Consider the following 24,266-nt stretch of genomic DNA (forward strand, 5'->3'; position numbering starts at 1 on the left):
ATCCCTCTAAAAAGCTAGCTCAGTTAAAGACTTGTCAAGTTAGCACTTTGAGGTCTTTGGATGTATTCCTATGACACTGAGAAGTTCTCTCTCTCTCTCTCTCTCTCTCTCTCTCTCTCTCTCTCTCTCTCTCTCTCTCTCTCTCTCTCTCTCTCTCTCTCTCTCTCTCTCTCTCTCTCTCTCTCTCTCTCCAACTTCAAATGGATCTTTGAAGTCAATCAGAACTCTTTTTTTTGTGAGTAGGATTTTCTTCTTCTTCTTCTTCTTCTTCTTCTTCTTCTTCTTCTTCTTCTTCTTCTCTCTCTCTCGCTCTCTCTCTCTCTCAATAAGAAGAGGGTATTGGAATAACCTTTCTAATTGGTTTATCACAGTCCCCCCTTAGATAGCAGGTCTTGAATTCAAGTCGCTCGAGATTGTTTCTATTATGTAAGAACTTCTCTCTCTCTCTCTCTCTCTCTCTCTCTCTCTCTCTCTCTCTCTCTCTCTCTCTCTCTCTCTCTCTCTCTCTCTAAAATGTTGAGAGGGGTTACTCAACTCCATAAATCAAAAAAAGAAGTTTTTTTGCTAGTTTCAACCTTTGTAAGAGAATAGACACTGCCCTTGACATAGTCAAGAGGTAAAACCTTCTCAATCAAGCAATTCAAATGTGTGAGAGCTCATCTTTGTCAAGCACTATCACACACAAGACCAAAGCACCAATTGATTGTGAGACGAAGAAGTAACTTCCTGAGCTACATATATCCGTGGTCCTAGAATTTATAAGATGGCTAGAAAGAAATTATGTCCATGTTGTAAAAGGTGGTATGTCAAACCACAACAACCTAAACGAATTTCTGTTCAAGAAGCATTTGCCAACTACAATTAAAACCTTTGGTTGTAGGGGAGTTTAGACATTGGTAGAGTAGTACTCTACTAAAACCACTCCTAACATGGAAGCCAGTGACAAATTCAATGGCACAAACTTCTTTACATGACAAACATGAATAAAATTCAGACTTATGAAAAAGGGGTTATGGGACATTGTAGAAAGAAAACCTTCAAGGACTTCAACTAGAAAATCTTCCTCTATCATTTGAACAAAGAAATATAAAAGCACTCGGCATCATAGGGGAAGGGTTACAAGATGTGTTTATACATCACATTGGATCTTGCACTACTACACGAGAAACATGGACCTTACTCGAGAAAGTGTTTGGTACTAGTTCCAAGATATCTAAAATCGTGCTCTTTATAGAGTCTTTTTCACTTACAAAAGCTGTCAATAGTAGTATGTCACCTCGGTTAAGAAAATTCAAGAGCTTACAATCACAGTTAGCGGGAATCAACAAATATGTGGAAGATGATATCAAAATAGCTGTCCTCATCAACTCATTATGAGTGTTCTATCCTTGTTACTACCCTAACAAATCTTTCTACACATGTCTTAGCTGACGTAGAAGCCTCTCTTTTAAAAGAAGAAAGAAGAATCAATAAAAAAACTAATACATTTTGAAATACATGGAGCATACCTTACTCAGAGCAAGGAGGGTAGCAAAAGTCAACGACCATTTTACAAAGGAAGCATCTCAAAAGAACCTCAAAGGAACACATCATTCAAGGACTCCAAGAAAGGCAATGTATGCACATTTTGTGGCAAAGGCAATCACATGGAGGAATCATGTTTCCTTAAATAACGGATAAGAGCAATGTACATTGGAGAGTCAGATTCGAAGGATTCAGATGAAGAAAAGACTGCCTCTGATGAGGCAAACCTTGTGCATGTGGATGAAGAATGTGCCTTTTAAGGTCTATATAAGCTAGGCAAAAGTCTTTTTTTGTATCTCAAACACCCCTTTTTTAGTCTACCTAGTATCTATCTAAGCTGGATGAACCCTCATGTTGTATCCACCTAAGTGAACCACACAGTTATAAGTATGTTGTATCCTTGGAGTGAACCTTGAGTAGGTGTATCACAAGGCTTTGTCCTGTTATTCTAGGTCATCAACTTGAAGGAGGGTTTGTTGGAGATCAAGCTTATGACCTAGCCTAGGAGTACCTTAGTCCTAGTTAAGTAGATGCATGTTAAGCATTCAATAAGGCTAAAGGGTTCTTTACTCTTTGGGGTCTTTTTACCTTTAGCATCCTCAATCCTCTCCCTAAATCACTCCAAGCTTAGTCGTAGCCTTGCAACTTCCTTCTTTTCATTGGTAGCCACCTTAACCTCCTTTTTTATTGGACCACTCTCCCATATCACTACAATCTCTCCCTAGATATAGGAGTTAATAATTCTAACGAGACCTTGTTTGTTCTCCCTATATAAAGGGACACTCATTTGTATCTTTTGCTGCTTGTAGAAGCTTAATACAATGTTAATCAGTTTCATGACTGCTCTATGAACACTACTAATCTAACACTTTTGCGATGGTTGGATGATAGAGATCGCTAATCAAGAGCAAAACCATCTCAAGAGAAACATTATTGCTATTTGTCTCTTGCATGCCTTATACATGGTGTTATCAATAGCAACAAAATATCGTAACAAATTTGTTGCAGAGAAGCTACAACACTGATATGCCTTGCCTATAATGAGAAATAACTTGCCAGCATAAATATAATCATAATTTGATATAAATTCATATGCATGTCTTGCATGCATCAAGAGAAAATTCATTTGGGAAATTCGAAGTCATACACATAACTTGTATGCATAAATAGAAAGATGTGGAGACATCTATAGCTCAATCAAAGTTAAGATAGAGCCAGAAGTATATATGTGGAAATAAAGGTCTTCAATGATGGTTCTGCTCATGCCAAGATAAGGAGCAGAAATGAAAAGCAATATATCCAGTTCTTGACTGTGTGTGGATCTTTAGATGAATCGTGTTAGCCTTCAAGAATATCCTCTATTAAAGGCAAACAAAGAGTTCAAGGACTATAAGGAGATGAAGGGATTTTGCCATGTCCCATTGTAAAGCGGGATTGCAATGGTACAAAAAGAAAAAGGTTTTCACCTGACCCAAAGCAAGAAGAAGCTTTTTTCTATAGGTTCTCAAGGATTAATGGAGAATGACTTAGTATGTTTCATGAATCTTGAGGATATGAAAAGAAGTGAATTACAATATGTATATAATGTACACAAATAGAGGAGGAAAAATGGTCTCATAGAGGATAATGTATGTATTTCAGGTTTCTTTGAGCATGTTTCTTATGTAAATATTATGTATGAGATTGAGGCTATCTTGGGTTCTCATCAGCAATATGGAAGCCAACTTGTGTAATGTGCTCTATGCCCCCCCTTTGCGCAACCTACTGCATCATCTGCTCACCATTCCTAGCAATTGATTGTTGCCATGCACCCTCTTGTGGCCTTCCTTCCATCGCCCAAAGACACCATCAGCTTGCTCGCCCTCCTGTGACAAGAAGAGAGAGAGAGAGAGAGAGAGAGAGAGAGAGAGAGAGAGAGAGAGAGACCACACCATCCTTCAGGATCTCACTACTCTCATGCTCCTACTGCTTGCTACTCCTATTGACTGCGAGAGAGAGAGAGAGAGAGAGAGAGAGAGAGAGAGAGAGAGAGAGAGAGAGAGAGAGAGAGAGAGAGAGAGAGAGAGAGAGAGAGAGAGAGAGAGAGAGAGAGAGAGATCCACTCCTTGCTTATAAGCCCACCACCACCACCCACCGCCTCTGAAAGAGCCTTCTAGAGACAAACATATATTCCCATTGTCAATTAGAGAGAGAGAGAGAGAGAGAGAGAGAGAGAGACCACACCATCCTTTAGGCTCTCACTACTCTCATGCTGCTACTGCTTGTTGCTCCTGTTGACCGCACGAGAGAGAGAGAGAGAGAGAGAGAGAGAGAGAGAGAGAGAGAGAGAGAGAGAGAGAGAGAGAGAGAGAGAGAGAGAGAGAGAGTTATGGAAGGAGAGAGAGAAAAGAAAAAATGCAACCTAGACTTCCACAAGAGAGAGAGAGAGAGAGTGTTCTGGAAGGAGAGAGAAAAGAAAAAAACGCGACTTAGAAAGAGAAACAAAAAAAAAATTTACTTTGGATTCTTCACTATTTGAATTTTCTTGAAACATGCACACATACTTGAGGCTTTTGAAAATGAGGAGGATTTCAATGTCACTAAAGGACCAAAAGTGGAGATAGAGGCCAAGTTAAAAATTGTGGCAAAGAAAAGTATGATCGGTGGCCTTATCTTTACCATTATGTTGCAAGTAGAAGCTAAAACAAGCTGCTTTGTTGCCAAACCTCAGGGATCTAAACAGAAGTAGACACAAGTTCACAATGGAATCTCGAAAAGAATTAGAGGTTGGTTGTGAGGAGTTTTTAACACAAGAAGAGAAAAAGTATTTTGAAGAAATGCTTTCAAGTATGGTAAGGCTTTTGCTTTTCAGCCACATGCGATCGGGCGTTCTGATCCTAGTGTGGTTTCACCTACAGTGATCTTCATTATACCTCATGTACCTTAGAGTTTGCATCAAATACGGGTTCAAAAGCAAATTTTCCAAAGCTAATCAAGCAACTCAATGAAGATATTGACATGGGTATTGTGGAGACTTCTTGCACACCATATTGAAGCAAGTGGTTCACAATGCCCAAGAAGCATACAAGTTATGCAGCCCATTAGCAAAGTTACCATCGAGAATGTGAGTGGTACAAGAGAAATTGTTGATGATTTTATAGACGCATTTGCAGGAAGACCAATTTACTCAATGGGAGATCTCTATTCAGGGTATGATCAATTTCGCTAGATATCAACAATTTCACATAGATATCAAGAGTAGATATTTGAAAACCATGAAAACGCCTTTGGGATTGGTAAGAATGTGTATCTTACCTCAATGAGTAACTAATTTAATTTCACATATGTTGAATGAGATGAATAAGGTTTGTACGTGACTTTATACCTCAAACCACGACGTCATTTGAAATTGGAGTTGATCTCTTTAGATAACTGATTCCAGAGTTAGAAGTTTACAGCTACTTGTGATGTGTTAGTTCAAGCAGTAGAACTGGAAAAGGAGGTAGAAACTGAACTTGAATACAACTACTGAGTTGAGAAACAGACTGAAGAGAATGATGTTCAGATTCAAATTCAGATTCAGAGAGAATGAGTACAAAGTATGTATGGCTGAAGCACACTGGACTGCTGTATTTAGGATTACAGATGAAAGATTACATATAAAGATGATGTAGCTCAAGAACAGCTCGGGAACTAAGGATTATGAATCAAGAGCTAAGCAGAAGTACAGCCGACAAATGCCCCCCGACAAATGCCAACCCGATTACAATGTAATGGGTCCTATTTATATGCCTTGGGAGTTACTGTGGTAACTGCCGTGGTAATTACTGACTGATCCGCTATTCGTCGCACAGGAGCCGGTTCCCACACAGTGAGACTGTCTCCGCCATCTACATCCTTCCCTCGTTTCTTGAATTTTGGAAAGATTCCAAAATTTCTGAAGAAAAAATCCACCATCTGATTCTTCTGGAATTTTTCTCGTTGAGTGTTTGACACCCCTATAGTTGTAATTCCAGGGGCATCCTTTTCTGTCCAGTGGAGGTTGACTGGTTTTCAGGCTCTTCTTCATCCAATGACAAGTCTATATTCCTGGATACTGGGAACGGCTTTTGGCTCCAAGCCATTCTCACCTGATCATGGGTGTTTGGAGCAGTTGCCCAGTATAGAAACTGCCAAACATACCAAGCCTTGAATACACTTTGAGATTTCAGCTTGGCAATTTGCTGAAGCACATTATGCGACAATATCTGGCAGAGGTTGATAGAGACTTTGGAATCCAGTCTTTTTGCTAAAAGCATAGCAAAAAGCTTCTGTGACACATATGTTGGATTATTCGTCACACTCACAGCTTCAGCCACAAATCGGTAGGCAACGGGAGCTTCCAGTCCTGCTATCCCTTGCGCACTGGCTTTCCTTTTCCTCTTGGCAACATCATCTTCCTTCAAAGTTGCACTGGTCTGCTTTGCACTTGCCACAGATGGCTTGGGCCCGTTTGGCATGCGAAATGCAAAAGCAATACTTTCTGGTGTGACAGACACCTTCATGCCATAAACCACAGCACTGCCATCTTCAGCATTAAAAGAGTCCATGACTTGCCTTATGATGGCTGTGTCAAACTCGATCCTCGTGGCTTGCAAAACCACATGAAAATCCCATAGTTGGAGTAGAGCCTTAGCTTGTCAGTAAACACATAGCGCTGAATTTTTGTTGTGTGGGATGAGTGGAAGAGTTGCCTGTGTAGCAGTAATAAGGGCTTGGGTTTCATCGATAGTCTCCTACATCTTTTCTGACAGTTTATTCCTACCCATGCACCGTGAAGATGATGAAGCAGATGAAGAAGAAGATGACTTACTTGATTCTTCGAAACCGTATCCAGGTGTGGCTGGCAAAGATAGATGACAATCCACGGTCTCCTCAGAGGATGAGGTTTGCGGCTGCAGTGAAGAAACTTCAGAGCTCGGCGATGGTGAGTGGACAACAAAAGGTAAGCGTCGCGCAGGAGATTTGCGAGGAAAAATGCCTACTTGCCTTACTGTTATACGCGTTCGCACCATAAAAGCTCCACCACTTACCGTTCCTAGACTTTTGTGCACCGCAAATGACGTGGCAGACATGCATTGGACAAGAATTTCCCGTCTTTGAAATGATTACCACTGATATTCCATCTGACCGTTGGTCTCCTAAAAAATGATAACTTTGTCTCCACTTTTCCGGTCCTAGTATAATCCTGGCTTGGTCGTGCTGGTACTGGTCTGAAATCGGCTCTGGAACTGGCTGCACATGAAAAAGTCCCAAGATAGCTGATCCTGGAATTTCTTGGTCTTCAGCACCCAGATTCTCAGTACCCTGTTCTTGGCAAGGCTCTCTGGCTTCTAAATAGTAGAGCTTGATTTTAGCTCCATTATACACCCCTGGCAGCAGTAATCCAGATAGGTCTTTCAATCTTATCGTGCCGTTGGAGAAAACCCAGTCCACTTCGAATGGTCCTGCCCAGGCTATCTTTAGATTCGGCTTCTTAAGACCCAATTTGGATTGATATAGGAGTACCAGATCCCCTTTCTGAAACTCCCGGACCTTAATCCTTCGGTCATAACAATGTTTCCTTCTTTGCTGAACAATCTCATGTTCCATCATAGCCCGTTTTCTCAGTTCATCTAACTAGGTAAGCTCCTCCAGTCGCTTCTTAAGATTGTGATTAAACTCTAACCCATATTCTACAGCCAATTTGAGACTTGGAATAACAAACTCCATAGGGACAAAAACTTCAATGCCATATACCATTCTGAATGGTGTTAATCCTGTAGTGACCTTATAGCAGTCATGTATGCCCATAAAGCAATCTGAAACTTCAAATCCCACTGGTTTGGCTTTTTCTGCACAATCTTAGTGAGAATAATCTTAATGGTCTTGTTACTGCTTTTGGCATGTCCATTGCATCTAGGATAATAAGATGTGGATTTTCGATGCTTGACTGAAAGCATATCCATAAGGATCTCCATAGTGTCATTGATGAAGTGTGTCCCTTGGTCTGACACAATCTCCACAGGACAGCCATAGCGGCTGACAATATTCTCAAATAAAAATCTTGCAGTGGATTTGGTTGTGTTGTCAGGAAGAGCCTTAGCTTCTACCCACTTGGTTACATAGCAGGTAGCCATCACTATATACCTATTCTTCCTGGGAGTAACCTTCTTGAAAGGTCCCATAAAATCCAAACCCCATTTCATGAAAACACCCAGTGGCTGAACTGGTGTTAAGGGAGTCATGTCTGCAGCTGTGGGTCTACCCATTCTTTGACATATATCACAAGTTTTGCAAAAACTTCTCACATCGGATATGAATGTTTGCCACCATAAACCAGCCTGCACAATCTTCTTGTAAGTAACATCAGTAGAAAAGTGTCCCCCAGATTCTCCATTATGCGCCTTTGAGATAACTTGCATTCTCCCCTCCATAGGCACACATCGGCGAAGAATCCCATCGACACCTAATCTATAGAGTGAGCCTCCAATGATGGTAAACTTTAAACTTTTGATAACCAAAGCCTTCTTCTGGTTTTGTTTCCAGTCATCTGGGAAACCACCATGAGAAAGAAACTGATATACTTCATATAATTCAGGATCAATTGATTCTGCCGCTTCCAGCTGAAATAATTCAACATCCACTGTTTCGTCTCTTAAAGACGCTTCAGAATAGCCCTCCGTACTCCTAGAGAGGAAATCAGTGCCACAGTGGTTCTTGCCAAGTTTATGGAAAATTCAAAATTCAAATTCCATAAGGAACATCATCCATCGTATTAGCCTGCCTTGAATAATGACTTTATTAATAAAGAATAATAGGGCCTGATGATCCACATAGAAATGAAACAATTTGCCTAGCAAATAATGCCTAAATTTTGTAGCACTGAAAACCATCCCTAGAGCCTCTCGTTCAGTGGTTGTATAACCTTGTTCAGCCTGGCTGAATCTAAGTGGCAAAGTAGACAGGATAGTCAGTCCTTCCATTTGGCTGGGCTAGTATCGCCCCCATCGCCAGCCCCGAAGCATCCACATGTACATAGAAAATAACATCCCAATTTGGTTGCCGAAGGACTGGTTTACTGATAATAGCACTTTTTAAGTTCTAAAAACTTTCCTCACACTCAGCAGTCCAATTGAACTTGCTGATTTTCTTTGTGAGCTCATGTAGTGGTAAATCTTGGGAGGCAAATTTATGCACAAATCTTCTGTAAAAGTTAATATATTCCAAGAAAGAACTTAACTCAGATGCATTCCTGGGCGCCTTGGCCTACTGAACACACTGGATCTTGTTGTTGGCCATTTCTATTCCATTGCAGGATACCACATGTCCCAGTAGTTGTCCTTTCCAAACTAGGAAAACCGATTTGAATGGATTTAGACGAATCCGCGTCTCCTGACAGTGCTTAAAAACCATTTCCAGGAATAGTAAATGATGTTCCTCGATTGAATATACAGTGAAATAGTCCATGAATATGGCAATGAACCGATGAAGAAAATCATTGAATATCTCCATCATACACCACTGGAAAGTGGATGGTGCATTGCATAGGCCAAATGGCATTACCAGATACATAAATGCTCCCCACTCTGTAATGAAAGTGGTCTTCCCCCGATCCTCAGGAGAAATTTGTAACTGGTTGTAGCCACTATATCCATCCATAAAACTGTACATCTCATACCCTGCAATCTCATCAAGCAACATATCTGTGAAGGGTAATGGAAATGGATCCTTGATGGTTTGAGCGTTGAGTTTCCTATAATCTACACATACTCTCAACTTCCCATTCTTCTTGGGAACAACTACAATAGGAAACAACCAATCACTACTGGCTACTTCAGTGATGAACCCAACTTTGAGAAGGTTGTCAATCTCTTCCTTGACCTTCTTAGCATAATTGGGATTCATTCGGTACCGCTGCGGTTTCACTGGCCTGGCATCGGCTTCAGTGGTATCCTATGTTGGCAGACCTCTGGATCCACCTCTTTCAAATCAGTGTGTTCCTAGGCAAAGACATTTTTGTAATGCTGGAACATTCTGCATGCTTTCTCCTTCATTGCACGATTGACATGTTTGTTAACTTTGATCAATCTAGGGTTGTCTTCACAGCCTAGATTCCATTCCTCTATCTCTTGGTCATCTGGGAGTAACCAGTTAGGTCCGCCGCCTTTTCTCTTGGTTGACTCTTCGACGTAATCCCAAGATGGCCCTTTGAGTTCCGAATCACTATTCTGATTTACCGTGTCCTCCCCAGAATGTGTTGGCTCATCTGGCATGCTGGATTCAATTGATTCTTTCGGCCTTTTAATTAACTGAACTGAATGTTCTCCTGAATTGAGTTCAGTAAACTGGTCTGGAAACTGCTTCTTCTGTTTATCAGCCTGCTCCTTGTTCAGTAGAACTGCATTGAGATCAATTTCTGCTAAGGGAAAAATATTTAGAGTTTCTAACATTCTTTCAATCTTCTTGATCTTATACTTTTGGCATAGTTCTTTAGGTCTCAGCTCCTTTCTCCAGCTTCTAGTGTTGTTTGTCTGAATCTGGATCCTGCCAACAACTGGCCCCTTGTATAGTTAGAGTTTGATTAGCATAGTCGTGAACAGCCTGTGCCGTTCGCAACCATGGGCTCCCTAGTAGCATTCCATATGCTCCTTGCACATTGAGAACTAGAAAACTGGCCTTGAACTTCTCCTTGCCCACTCGTATCAGCATATTCTCGATCATACCCGTAGCTTACACTACTCGATGATCTGCCATCCACACTTTGAAAGGTGCTGGCTTCAGGTTTGTGATGCCCATTCTCTGCTGAAGATGTACTCCCATGATGTTTACTCCTGCTCCTCCATCCAGAATGACACTCGAAAGTGGTTCCCATTGTTTTTGAACTTTGTAATCTACTTGAATTAGCGGCACTTCATCATCTCTGACAGTCATCAAGTCAACTGTCCTGGCCTCCGCCTCAGCCTTCCTTCGTTGTCTGATGAATTTCGCTGCTTCAGGCAAAGTTCTTCTAATGTCTTCTAACTCCACAGCGAGTTTCTGGATTCTGTCACAGATTTTGACATGAATTTCCTCTTTCTCATGATCAAAGTTGTTGTCGGAGCTTGAAGGACTGGTAATATCTTCACAATGCCATTCCTTCATTTTAGTGCTTTCAGCTCCTCTATCAGCTCCCAACTCTTCAATCAACCCTTGTACTGCAACCAACATGGTCTCACGTATGCTGGGCTTTGACTGATCTTCTTAGTAGATTGGGTTGGTATCTTTTGAATGACCCGTGCTTCAGAACTCTTTGGCTGCTCTAGCAGCTTCTTGGCTAAATCCTCTGTGATTTTCGCCACTAGTTCTCTCTGCTCTTGCCATTCATCAACCACCTTTTCTTTACCCTTGGCCTTCCATACCTCTCTATGTTGAGCCCATTTGCTGCTTTCAGCAGTGACTGGTTTTTCTAGAATCTCTGGGATTTCCTCAGTCACTACCCTTTGCTTCATGTAACTGCTCGTACTGGAACTGGCTCTGGAACCTTCGCCTCTGTAGCCGCAGTCACAGGTGTTTCTAGACATTGAGCCACGAAATGCCCATACTATCCACAAGTATAGCAATTCATACTTCAGCTCTAGAAATTACCACGCCCCTGGCCCCGGCCAATACCTTCTTGGTATCTGTCGCGCTCTATACCAGTACTACTGGTACCTGGTTTCTCCTCCTGAGAAGTGTTGGTAGTTTCCACTCTTACTGGCTCGGTATTGGTAAATGCCACCACTGACAAGTCTTTGCCCTTTTTGAAATGATGAATCCTAATGCCATAGTTATTCCATAGATGGCCATAGGCTTTACAATAAGTACATTGTAGGCACTCATTGGAAACATGGTCCTTAGAATTTACATTTTGAACACCAAGTTTCCATTCTTCTCACTAGTTGTCTGGTTTGGCTAATCTCAGCAATTTGCCGAGCCATCTCTTCAATCTTCCTAGCCCAAGACCCCTTTTTAGGCTTATCCTTGGTCTTCTCATCGGAGCTACTCTCAGAACTATTGGAAGCTCCACTTGAATCAGAGTCATCAGTAGAAGGACTTCTACTACTGGACCTCCTCTTCTTATGACCCTTTTCCTTCTTAGCTTGTTGTTCTAGCTTTAGGGCTTGCTGCACCAAATCATTGAATTTCTTCGTCGGTGCTGACACCTCTTGCTCCCTAAGCTTCTTGCTGCGAAAGCCATTCAAGAACCATGCTTGCAATCGCTTTTCCGATGGTGGTTCCTACAGCTGCCTTGTCAACTCCTTGATTTTCTCAACATAGCTTCGGACTGACAATTTCCTCTGCTTAATCTTATCCAGTTCATAGAGAATATCCTCATCACCTCTATTGTCGGAATATTCCAGTCTGAAGGCTTTAAGTAGTTTATTATAGGATCTAAGCTGGCAAGCTAGGTAATGGTAGTACCACTTCCTCGCTACCTCCTTCAGCGTTTGTGGAAAGTATTCACCCAGCCATCCTCATCAATATTTTTCAGTTCGACATACTGCTCAAAGGCTTGGATGTGAACATTCGGATCATCCTTCTTGCCCCCTTTGAACACAGGAAAAGAGATTTTCAACAAGGATGTGTAATCATGCCGATCATCGTTGGTCCTTCCTCTTCTCATCTTGGAGTCTGGATGCCTCTTTGGAGTTTTCTTACAATTGTCTGTATCTGCATCCCAATTAATATCTACCTCCATCTCAATTTCTGTGTCCTCCCTGGCTTGTCTATTGGAAGTATGGCGACTTCTTTTACTGCCTTTGGCGCCCTCGTCCCCCTGCCTGGACCGAGAACTTTTAGCCTTGCGTGCTCCCATTTCTACCCTTCTGCATCTGGACTGACTAGAATGCTGTGAGTCCTACGTCTCATCAGCATGATTGTGCTCCTCCTGAGCCTCCGTGTTAGTCACCAACTCATGCTTGGGGTCAGAGTGTCTTTCTGACTCCTCAGGGCCAAGGTCAACACGGTAGGATGGTTTTCGACCACGCCTGGGTTTTGGTGCCATTATTGCAGCTGAAAAACTTCAAACTGGGAGATGAGTTTTCTAGTCAACGAGCAACAGATCTAGCCACCGCGATCGCCAAAATGGAATTGGAGCTGATCTCTTTAGATAGCTGATTCCAGTGTTAGAAGTTTACAACTACTGGTGATGTGTTAGTTCAAGCAGTAGAACTGGAAAAGGAGATAGAAACTGAAGTGGAATACATCTACTGAATTGAGAAACAAACTGAAGTACTGAGAATGATGTTCAGATTCAAATTCAAATTCAGAGGAATGAGTACAAAGTATGTATGGCTGAAGTACAATGGACTGTTGTATTTAGGATTACAGATGAAAGATTACATATAAAGATGATGTAGCTCAAGAACAGCTGGGGAACTAAGGATTATGAATCAAGAGCTAAGCAAAAGTACGGCCAACAAATGCCCCGCGACAAATGCCAACCCGATTACAATGTAATGGGTCCTATTTATATGCCTTGGGAGTTACTATGGTAACTGCCGTGGTAATTATTGACTGATCCGCTATTCGTCTCATAGGAGCTGGTTCCCACCCAGTGAGACTGTCTCCGCCATCTACATCATTTTTTTATGATGTAACTATCAAAGGATGTGAATATAAAAATGAAAATGGAGTTGTGTATTTGAGAGGGTGCCGCAAGTTTTTTGCAGATCATATTAGAGACTGTGGTAAGATTTTTCAAGGTTGGAAGACGTCAAACTTACCCTTTCGTGGAAACAGTATGTAATTGGAATCAAAGAAGTGCGAATTGTGGGGCATATGGGTGGTCCTTATGGTAGAAGTCCTTGTCCAAAAAAGGTGGATGCACTCAAAAAACATGAAAGAAACATATACAATGTTACTAAATTTCAATGATTCTTAAGTGCATGAGTCTTCTATCTTATTTGGATACCACATTATGCACATGTAGCACATCCTGATTATCGGTTGTTGAGAAAGAATCAAAAGTTTCAATGGGAAGAACAACTCACAAAATCCATGAGAAAGCTAAAGAAGCTACTTCTCTCATCACCAACCTTGAGGAAGATAGATAATGCTTGTGAAAGACCTGTGATTGTGACAATGGATAAAAGCCCTATAGGGTTTGGATGGGCAATAGAGAAAGGTGATGAAGAAGGAAATAAGTATGTGCTGAGATTTGGGGCTAAGGTTCTGAGTTCTTGCTAGTGAGATCATATGCAAGTAAAGAGGGAATTATAGGGAGTGGTTACAACATTGAAGTGTGACAAGATGTACTTGAAGCGGCATTAGAGGTTGTGGAAAACCGATTATTTACCTCTTCTTGGAAGTGTTCAACTCCTGACGCTAATATGATGCAATGGATTGCCTACATTAAGTCCTTGAATCCCAAGTTCAAGCATATTGTAGGGATAATCCAATTTCAGATTTGCTATCTAGAGCAAGGTATGAAGATGAAGAGGACATGGTTGTTGGGGAGATGATGTAGGCACAAATTTTCACACTATTGCTCATGCAAAGGGTGATCATGAACGTTTTGTAGCTTCATTTAAGATCTTTTTTGAGGAATTGTATGAGGAAAAATGTCTAGTCATAGGTCTCTACCTAAACACCTTGCAAAATTAGGATAATCGGAATGAACAAAAATTTAAAGGGATAGTAAGAAAAGTATATGGATACTTCTTGAGGGATGGCTACTTATGGAATTACCCTAAACAAGGAGATGAAAATTGTAGGTAGTGTGTGATAAGGCTACTCACCTGGAGATTATCAAGGAGCTCTATGAAATTTTATCGGCAGAACATCAAATTGTACGGGGGAATTTGCCAAAGTAAAAGAAAGGTATTGGTGGAAACGCATGCGTAAGGATGCAATTGAGTTTGTGGACTCTTGTGTGACATGCCAAATGTACACAAATGTACGGCATGTGATGGGTTGCATCCTACTTATCTATTGGCCATACATTATAAGTGGGTTGTGGATTTGGTCACTATGACTTTAAAACTTTGCATGTGAGGTATTTAGTGCTGCAAGAGAAGACTTGTGAAGGGTTGCGACCTACTTATCTATTGGCCGTACATTATAACTAGGTTGTGGATTTCGTCACGATGACTTTAAGACTTTGCAAGTGAGGTAGTTAGTGCTGCAAGAGAAGACTTGTCCAATAAAGTTGAAGCTTGTGCATCAAGGAAAAAGAATACAAAATCTATAAGTAAATTCCTCCTTGTAGATGTGATTGCCGCCATGGATGTGTGGAAAAGAGAATTGGATGTTGAAGAAGCAAGGGGGGTCTTTTCTAAGACGAGCATCAAACTAGCCTTAAGTTGTGCTTTTATTAACCCAATGAGCAATGGAAAGTGTAAGAGGGCATCCTCCAGGCTTGTAAAGGTAAACTTGATGAGTGGCCAAGGCTAACATAGTTTAGTCACCAGTTATATCCCTGTTGAATCGATGTATGGTCAAAAGACGGTAATGCCAATTCAAGATGTGGTTCTTACATGCAATGTATTGCCATGAAAGATGGAACGGTAGGGAAGGTCTTCTTGCTTTACACATAAGGCAAAATTGGAAAGAAGGCTTGAAAAACACTAAGCTTGCCAAAGCTCGCTTGAAGGAAGCAAGGTTGAAAAATAAAGACAGATTTGATAAAAGCACAATAAGGAAGCTTGCAAAGAGATGGTTTGGTCCTCATGTTGTTAAGCATGTGCATGGAAATGCAACTCACACGTTGAGTGAGGTGGATGGGACAAACGTGAAGATTCATTAATTTTCTCAAAAGAAGAGGGGATGCCAATCTAATTGCTAAATAAGAGTAAATAAGGGGATGCATCTGATTGTCGGCAAAGTGAATATGAAAGTGAAGATGTAATGTTTGATATTGAGTATTGATGGTTCACAAAGATTATGGTGGCACATATTGGAGGATGTGCAGGTTTAGAGGGGGTGGATGTCCTTTTGTGACACATACACAATGGGGAAAAAAAATAGTAACCTTACTTTTTATACTTTTTTATGCATGGGTATAAAAGCTGCTATGTACATAGGGTGATATATGTGAAAATGGCTATTTCATTTTCTATTGTGTACATACATATATCCAGCGAATTGAGGCCCATGACATGAAACCATCATGCATTTTATCACTTTAGAGCATGCTTAATTTGGTTTAAGAATGTATAGATGTCAAGCGATTCATGGTAGCACACTTGTCTTGCTTAAAAGGTTTGATGTGACAAAAGCTACCAAAGATAATAATTTGCATCCGTCAGAGTGTGTCGAGAGAGAGAGAGATCATGACAAGTGGAAAAATGATATTCATCATGAATTTTTAGCTCAAAGAAATGTTTCTATAAAAATAGGGATTAAACCAACTTGGGCTTTTTTCATGCGAAAGGGTAATTTTTTGGTCCAAAAATGGCAAAAAATAGCCTATTTTGAGTAATATGCATAAAAATTGACACATCATAGAATTGGCTATGTATGGAATTAAGGGGGTTGCTTCCTTATGGTTGATAGTGATAGTAGTAGTAGATCCACTATCAAAGTACCAAACATGTGACTCTATAACAATTGACATACGTGCATCATGGACAGAAGCTGCACTAGTAGTAGATACAACCTCTTTCTTCTTTGCTTCTTTTTGCCTTCAACTTAGGACATTGCTTTATCAAGTGATCATTAGCCTTACAATAATGGCAACACATCTTCTTCTTTGCTTTTTTAACTAGAATTCATCGACGAGTTGTTGCCAACAGAAGCACTAGACATAGGTGATCTGCTACTCAATAAAAACCACGAGAAGTGGTTGCATTTCTATTAGCACCTCCTCTTTGAGCAACAACAAAAGCTTGTTCAATTGCACACTATTTAGCCCTGTTCTTTATTAAAAGTTACTCCTATACTATCAATGTGTATAATACATCAAACTTGATAGCTTGAGGGTTTCCTTCAGTCATAAGTCTCCAAGTACTAGCAAAAGTCTACTAAGAGTCAAGCAACACAGTGAGAACCGTCTGTACAAGTGAACTGCCAGAAAAAACTTTACCTGCAAAATTGAGTTGCTCATTGATATCCTTGATACTAGCAAGAAAAGTGTCCATGTAATCTTCCTCTTGCATAATCTTCAACTCTAGCTCTTTATGCAACAATTCAATTTTAGTTTGATTGCGACTTGCATAAAGATGAGCCAGAGTATCCCAAGCCTGTTTTGGTAATTTTGCTAAGAGCAAATGTGAGGAGTAATAATGTACTTCATAGATAATACAATCAATGCATGAGAATGTGCATCTCTTACATCCCAATGAGATTGCTCATTTATAGACAAAACAACTCTATTATAGCAACCAATCTGCTAGAACCCGCAACATCCTCAATATAGCCTATATCCACAGAAGGCGGACATACATCAATGCTCCACACAACATTCCAAATTCCCTTTGACACAAGAACATGCGTCATCATGTAAGCCCACATTCAATAGTTATCTCTGTTCAATTCGTCCTTTGGGGTAAACATCTTGAAAACATCTGTGTTGTTGTCAACCATGGAGAGTGACTACACTCAATGTGAAAATTGCTCCAAAGGTGGAAAAACGAAGTAGGATTAACACGTGCTACGTAGCACAATCCAAAGAGGATTGTAAGGGACCAGTTTTGCAAAAACTTGCACTTTCAGAAATGCTACACTAAAGGACGAAATTGCCTATGCACATGGAGGCCGAAATAAGCTCGAATCAAAATTATGAGCACACCAAGCTCTACAAGCCCCCTCAAGTAGTGCTCGACCTACTGATGCTTACCAAAGATCACCCAATCTGGAGAAAGTGAGAAGGGGGGTGCTCGCGATGCTGGCGACTATAGGATGCAGCCTGCTATGATACCATTTGTTGGAATTAGGGTTGGAGGGATGCACACACAACTTGGAGAAGATGGAGAAGGTCAAGGCACATAAAAAAGTGCCCCACCGGTCCTAAGTGTGTTTACACACATCACTACCACATATATGGTAACACGGACACTATTTTGGTCCTATCTCCCACACTGCCCTTTGAATCGGGTATTAATCACATTTGTTTAGATCATTTTCTCTTTATCACTTATGCTTAAATTTCGCTTGCGTGGAGTTATGGTTAAATACAACCACTCCTTGGAGGGCTACGATATTAACTCGCCAGATGGAGGAGCCCACTTAGCCAATTCTTTATCTTGACTATACATGTTGGAATATAAATTTAAGTCACTGTGGGAGCATGTGGGCCGTTCGATGTGCACGTATAAATTTGGGAAACTATCTAAATCTTGGCCTAGAAGTAAATTCAGGCAGGCTCGTAAACTCGGGTGATTTTGCACCCCTCTATTGTGAACCACGATCTCCCCCTAGGAAGCCATGTGCTCTAACCACTACGTCCACATGATATTATTGAATAGTAGGGGATTTGAGTGTGACATATTGGCAGATTTGTAAATTTAGGTTGCCCAATCGGATGGCCCTTAATCTATGCGCAGTGTGATTTTTGCCTCCACTATTGATCCCATTTAAACGTGCCGTGTGATATAGTGTTGAGAGGCTTTTGTTGGCACTGCCTGCTTTTGCAGGTGTGGTATAGGCATGGAGCCTATCCAATCTTGTGCACATTTTCAAAGTGTTTTTGAGCACTTGTAAGGTTTTTCTTTTCAGCGCTACTTGGTGATAAAAATAGCAGTGGCAATGGAGTGTAGGTGGACCATTTAAAGGTGGAATTCATACCTGACACTAGGCACATGGGATTGCTGCTAGCTCTCCATCTTGCACGTGCCAACATCTTTATCTTTGTAGGGAGACGTAGCCAAGACAAGGGCCTCTAGACAGCTCAAGAACTGCTTGGCTTCTACCCCAGTGCTCGCTTACAAGGTGGTTCCAAACTTAATGTTGCGGCTTGGGCGAACACAACCTTCTGGTACCCAAGTGTATGTCTATTCTTATGTATCTATTTGTAGGCATGCATGTGCATGTGTGTCTGTATGTGTATTTGCGTGCATAGGTATGTGTATTTGTCTTATACCTATGCAAGTATGTCAGTTTGTTGGGCTCAGATTTTGTACAATTGAAAACTCGCAAATAGCAGTGCATGACGTTCAAGTGGGATGATGGAGTTTTAATTTGACATGACTTGTGCTAGAGTCTCTTTAAGGTTCTAGTGCCCAACCCTGCACGTAGATGTTACATACACTGTCGGGATAGTTTATCAAGGTCAATGGATGCTTAGAGTTAGATTTGAAGGCCTAGAATGAGCTCACAGGATTAGTGGACTACTTCTATTTAGTGAATACCACACTGCTTGTCATCCCTTTCTAGTTCTCTTTGGCTTTTGTAGATTATTTTTCTAGATATAGTGGGAAAGCTGCTAGATTTATTGTATCATCAGAATCATCCATGGACCATGAGCCTCCTATAAGATGTTCGTTAAAAGTAGCATCACAATTCACAATTACTTTCTTGGAGGAAGGGTCATAGAATTTGTATCCTTTGGAAGTGTCAGAATATCCAATAAAAATAACTTTAAGACCAGAAGCATCAAGCTTTGTTCGTGTTTCTTTGGGAACATGAATATAAGCAATACATCCAAAGGTTCGAAAATGAGATACAGAAGGAATGTCACCTATCCAGGCTGTGATGGGTATCTTACCAGAGGGTGCAGTAGTAGGAAGATGATTCTGAATAAATATTGCTGTCAAAGTAGCTTCAACCAAGAAAACACGAGATAAGCCAGAATGAATCAGCATACATCTTACAGCATTGAGAATAGTGTGATTCTTTCGTTCAGCAACGTCGTTCTGTTGAGGTGAATATAGAATAGTGTGTTCATGATGAATTCTAATGTCAGCATAGTAACTCACAAACTCTTGAGAAACATATTCTCCTCCATTGTCACTACGAAGCTTCGTAAGGCGATGACCAGTTTGAAGTTCCGCAGCCTTGTGAAATTGTTTGAAAACAGATAAGGCTTCAGATTTTTGTCTAAGTGGAAATACAGTCGTATACCTTGAGAAATCATCAATGAAAGTAATGAAGTAGCGATATTGTGATCTCGAAGAAGGTAGAGGTCCACATATATCAGTATGAACAAGATCCAATATGTCATGAGAATGAGTTGTATTTGAAAGAGGAAAGGGTTTACGATTGTGTTTTCCAAGAGCACAAAATTCACAAATTCCCATGTGGGGATGGGCTTTAAGATCCATGCCATGAACAAGATCACGACGTTGAAGATCAAGGAGTTTTGAGAAATCAGCATGAACAAAACGGTGATGCCATACTTTGCAATCATGATCACCTGGAGCAGTGACAACATTTGCTACAGCATCGTTGAGAGAGAGTTCAAACAAATTACCATTTCGAAGAGCAGTGGGCTATAGTCTGTCCATCTTTCTCAATTCAGCATTTGGTATGATCAAATCCAACAAACAGACCAAGATCAACAAGTCTAGCAACAACTGAAAGAAGATTACGTTGAAGATCTGGTACATGTAATACTCCTCGCAAAATTGGATTGGAAGAAGATAAGGTACCAGGATATAAGTCTCCAATACCCTTTACTTGACAAGTAGTATCATTAGCAAGATAAACAACACGTTGAACTGGTAGTGGATGATAGTTATGAAGCCACTTAGACTGATATGTCATATTTCCTGTAGCACCAGAATCAACAATAAAAAGTGATCCATCACGTACATGAAGTATTCTGTCTGGAGCAACTGAACATAGAAAGCAGCTTGTTTATGGTACAACATTGTTTCGATGTTCAGTAGCATATGCTCTATTACGATCTGTGTCGAATCGACGTTTATAACACATATGAGTGGGATGATCAGATCGTCCACAATATTCACAAGAAGAAGAAGAAGAGTCTCTAGATAAACGTGGTTGTTTCTTGGTAATATTGTGTTCTTTATCATATTGACGTGCCCAACAATCATCTTCAGTATGGCCATTTCTGTTGCAGTAAGAACATTGCTTATTAGGAAATTTGAGACGAGAGAAAATATTACCGCGACGGCCACCTCTGCGGTTTCCTCATTGAAATGGACGCCTTCGAGCATAAAAATCACGTTCCATCTGTTGTGACTCAGTCTCCTCTTGTGAAATCATAGTTGTATTGTGACCAGCATTACGACGTTCTTGACGTTGAGAGTATTCAATTAAAGACATGCAAGCTTGGTCGAAATCAAGACCATCTTTATTAGCGAGAATAGTAACAATGTTATCATAAGAAGAGTCCTTCATCGTATCAAGGAGAAGTGTAATCAGTTGCTTTTGTGGAACAGGATCACCGACAACAGTAAGTTGATTAATAATAGATTTGAAAGATTCAATATGTCCCGTCATGGCAGTACCAACTTCATATTGTAACTAGTTAAGCAACCCTCTCAAATAAAGTATTTCTGTAACACATTTCTTCTGAAAGTTTGCAATAAGGTACTTCCATATGTCATGGGAAGTAGGCAATTCATACATATCAAGCAAAAGGGAATCAGTAAGAGCAGAAAGAATATACCGACAAGCTGCTTTATCACGTCATTGCCAATCCGTATAGGCAACATTCCAATCTTCAAATATAGGTCCTTCAGTGATAAGCACGTTATCATTATCCGTATCAACAGGCTGAGGTGGACAAACACGATTTCCAAGAACAACATCAGAGATTTCATCACCTTCAAGAATTAACAACATCTTTGCTTTCCAGCCTGGAAATCCTTGGCCTTGGAAAGGAGGAACAGAACGCTGGCCAAAAGGAAAGCCGTTGACGAGAATAGTCATAGCCATATCTTGTTGCGAGAAGACGTATAAGATAAGATCGCAGAATCTGCACACCATATACGAATGAGAGAAATATGAGGACTGCGTTCTATCAACGATAAACGAAAGAAGGATGCTCAAGGAGCGTCCAAAGATGTGAGAGACGTCACCCAAAAAGGCAAGGTAAAGGAGACGTTAATAATAAAAGAGTCCTCAAAATAGAGCGGAGTGAGACGCAAGATTGACGGCCACAATACGAATAGCAAAAAGCTAAATTTTCTCGAAAAAGTTAACGCCAAAATTAGAAAAACGATTGCGGACGCTTCACGAAGAAGTACGATGAAGAAAGCTGCGTCAAGCTCAATTGCAGTAAAAACAACATAACTTTCTGCTGCGAACTCTGATTGATGCAAACCTAGAACTCGAGGAGACGAACAAGTTTTGGATAAAAAGTGCCATTGCGCTACGCTCAATCGCGCTTTTCGCGTTTCTCCAAATTTTGAGTAGAAGACCCCGAAAAATTGAGATGAAGTTCAGAGTGTCATCAACAAGAAAACGTAATCAACGATTAGATTGATTAGCAATAAACACCACACAAAACACTAATCATATTCTTCTTAACACAAAACAACCACAGTTAATAAGAATCAACGCTCAAAAAATAAAATTTGTCGCAATTTTGAATCTTACGTGCGAATCGCATACACATATTGTTTTGTCACCATGAATTGAATCGGCACGTGATCGTTACCGCTCTGATACCATGTTGAGATGTAGAGAGAAAGAGAGAGAGACGAGACAAGAGACACACCATATACGCTCCCAAAGACCGATTCATATTGAGGACAAGATATAAATATATAGGTGAAACCAAGTTGAGTAGAGTGACCCATATATAGCTCCAACAGGCATCTCATCTCCCTCTAATGTCGCAAGCTTAATGGCACCGCTAGATGATATGTCATGAATCACATAGGGTCCATTGCCTCGCTTTTTGAGTTTCTGGGAATGTTGTTTCAGGGTATACATTAAGACGTAATCCCCCGTAGCAAATTCCTTGCCGATGACATGTTAATCAAAGAATGATTTCATGTTTCGTTTTTGCGCGTAGATTGATGCAACTGCTCTCAATTTAGTTTCATCCAGTTTTCCCAAGATATCTATTTGATTGGATAATTCATGGCCCATCCATTCTAATTCTTTAGCTACCCGAAGTGTGGGGATAAGAAATTCAAGTGGAAAAATCGCTTGGATTCCATAAACCATGTTGAGCGGAGTTGTTCCGATTGAGGTTTTGTATGCTACTCTATATGCCCATAAAGCTGAATGCAGCTTCTGATCCTAGTCGGCTCTCAATTCGCTAACAATTCTCGTGAGAATTGTCACCAAAATCTTGTTCGTACTTTCTGCTTGGCCGTTAGCTTGTGGATGATAGGGAGCTGACTTCTTGTGAATTACCATGATTTCATCCAATACGAATTTGATCACTTCATTGACGAAATGAGTCCCTCCATCGCTCACTATCTCTATTGGTAAGCCATACCTGGTGAAAATGTTCTCATACAAAAAATGTGTTGTCGTTTTTGCATCATTTTTGGTTGTTGCTTTCGCTTCAACCCACTTTGTTAGATAATCTGTTGCCACAATAATGTATTGAGCATGCGTTTTATATCCAGGAGGCGCAATCGGTCCTACAAAATCTATTCCCCATTTTGCAAACGCTCTTGCCCCCATCATTGGTCTCAAGGGCATGTCATCTCGTGCTCTAGGAATCTTTGTTCTCTGGAAATCATCACATTGTTTCACAAACTCTTCAACATACATGAATAGTGTAGGCCACCATATGCCAGCAATAAGAATTGCTTTGGCCGTTTTGTCAGTTGAGAAATGTCCTCCAGCTTGTTCGCCATGTGCTTGGTCTAAGATAGGAACATATTCCTCTTCCGTCGCACACATTCTCAATTGATTGTCTTTTCCCCTCTTGTAAAGATTGTCCTCAATCAATACATAGTTTTCTGCCTCTTTCGTGATCGTTTTGATACGTGATCTACTCATCCCTTCAGGCAGTATCCCGGTGGTGAGGTATTCTACAATGTAGTTACTCCATCGGGGTGCTATAGATAATTTGAACAGAGTCGCGTGTTCTACCGGCTTCTGAAAAGTGCAGATAACACATGATTTGATATGCATATGAACACTTTGTTGCATTTTCGGCCAATATACACCCATTCTCATCGATCGTTGATACATCTGTGCATGCCCATTGTGCATCCCCGTTGTTTGTACATGAGCCTTGTTTAGATACAAGTCCTGTTCACTTGGTTCAACACAAAGCCTAAGGATTTGATCCGATCCTTGTTTGTATAGCCTTCCAACAAGCATTACCAATGATCTAGATGCTGCAATGGTAGATGGTTGTCTTGTGAAATTCAATGACCCAATAGTCAAAAAAGGAATTACATCCTAGCTCCATCTTGGAACCATTTCTATGTTGAAGAGATATGCATCTGGCAAATCATCATCAACTCCTACAGGGTTTTCTCCATGCACCATTCTATATAAATGATCCGCTCTTTGGTGTGTAGTTCCTTTTTTGACTAGAACCGTGAAGTCAAACTCAAGCAATATGATGAACCATCGTACAATCCACCTCGTACTGCAAGGTTTGTTTATCAAGTACAGCAGTGCTTGGTGATCCACGAAGAATACAAATTTATTTGAAAGTAGGTAATGTCTAAACTTTTTCACAGCATAGATCATATCCAAACCCTCCCTTTCAGTTGTTGTGTAATTCTTCTCTGCACTGTTTAGTTGTCTACTGGAGTAACTGATTGGAAAATCCATGTTGTGCAAGTATGCATCCTATAGCATATGCTGATGCATCTACGTGGACGTGGAATATCTTTTCCCAATCTGGAGCCTTCAAAATTGGAGCGGATATCAATCTTTGCTTCAAAGTTTGAAAACCT

The 24,266-nt window shown here is 40.6% G+C and overlaps 1 long non-coding RNA gene across 2 annotated transcripts in view; it reads right to left on the minus strand.

The window, feature by feature from the left end:
- The window catches only part of LOC147431402 (uncharacterized), a 182,622-nt gene that overhangs the window by 7,625 nt on the left and 150,731 nt on the right, over positions 1 to 24,266 (minus strand). Inside the window, exon 2 of one of the 2 annotated variants that reach the window (XR_015185689.1) lies at positions 21,063 to 21,364. The exons of the other annotated variant lie outside the window; for it this stretch is intronic. This is a non-coding gene — a long non-coding RNA (uncharacterized LOC147431402). Of the gene's footprint in view, positions 1 to 21,062; positions 21,365 to 24,266 lie in introns of those variants that run through there. 2 annotated transcript variants of the gene reach the window in all.

The sequence above is a fragment of the Adiantum capillus-veneris genome, chromosome 21 (genome assembly GCF_014529385.1).
Source record: "Adiantum capillus-veneris isolate H3 chromosome 21, ASM1452938v2, whole genome shotgun sequence".
NCBI lineage: Eukaryota > Viridiplantae > Streptophyta > Polypodiopsida > Polypodiales > Pteridaceae > Adiantum > Adiantum capillus-veneris.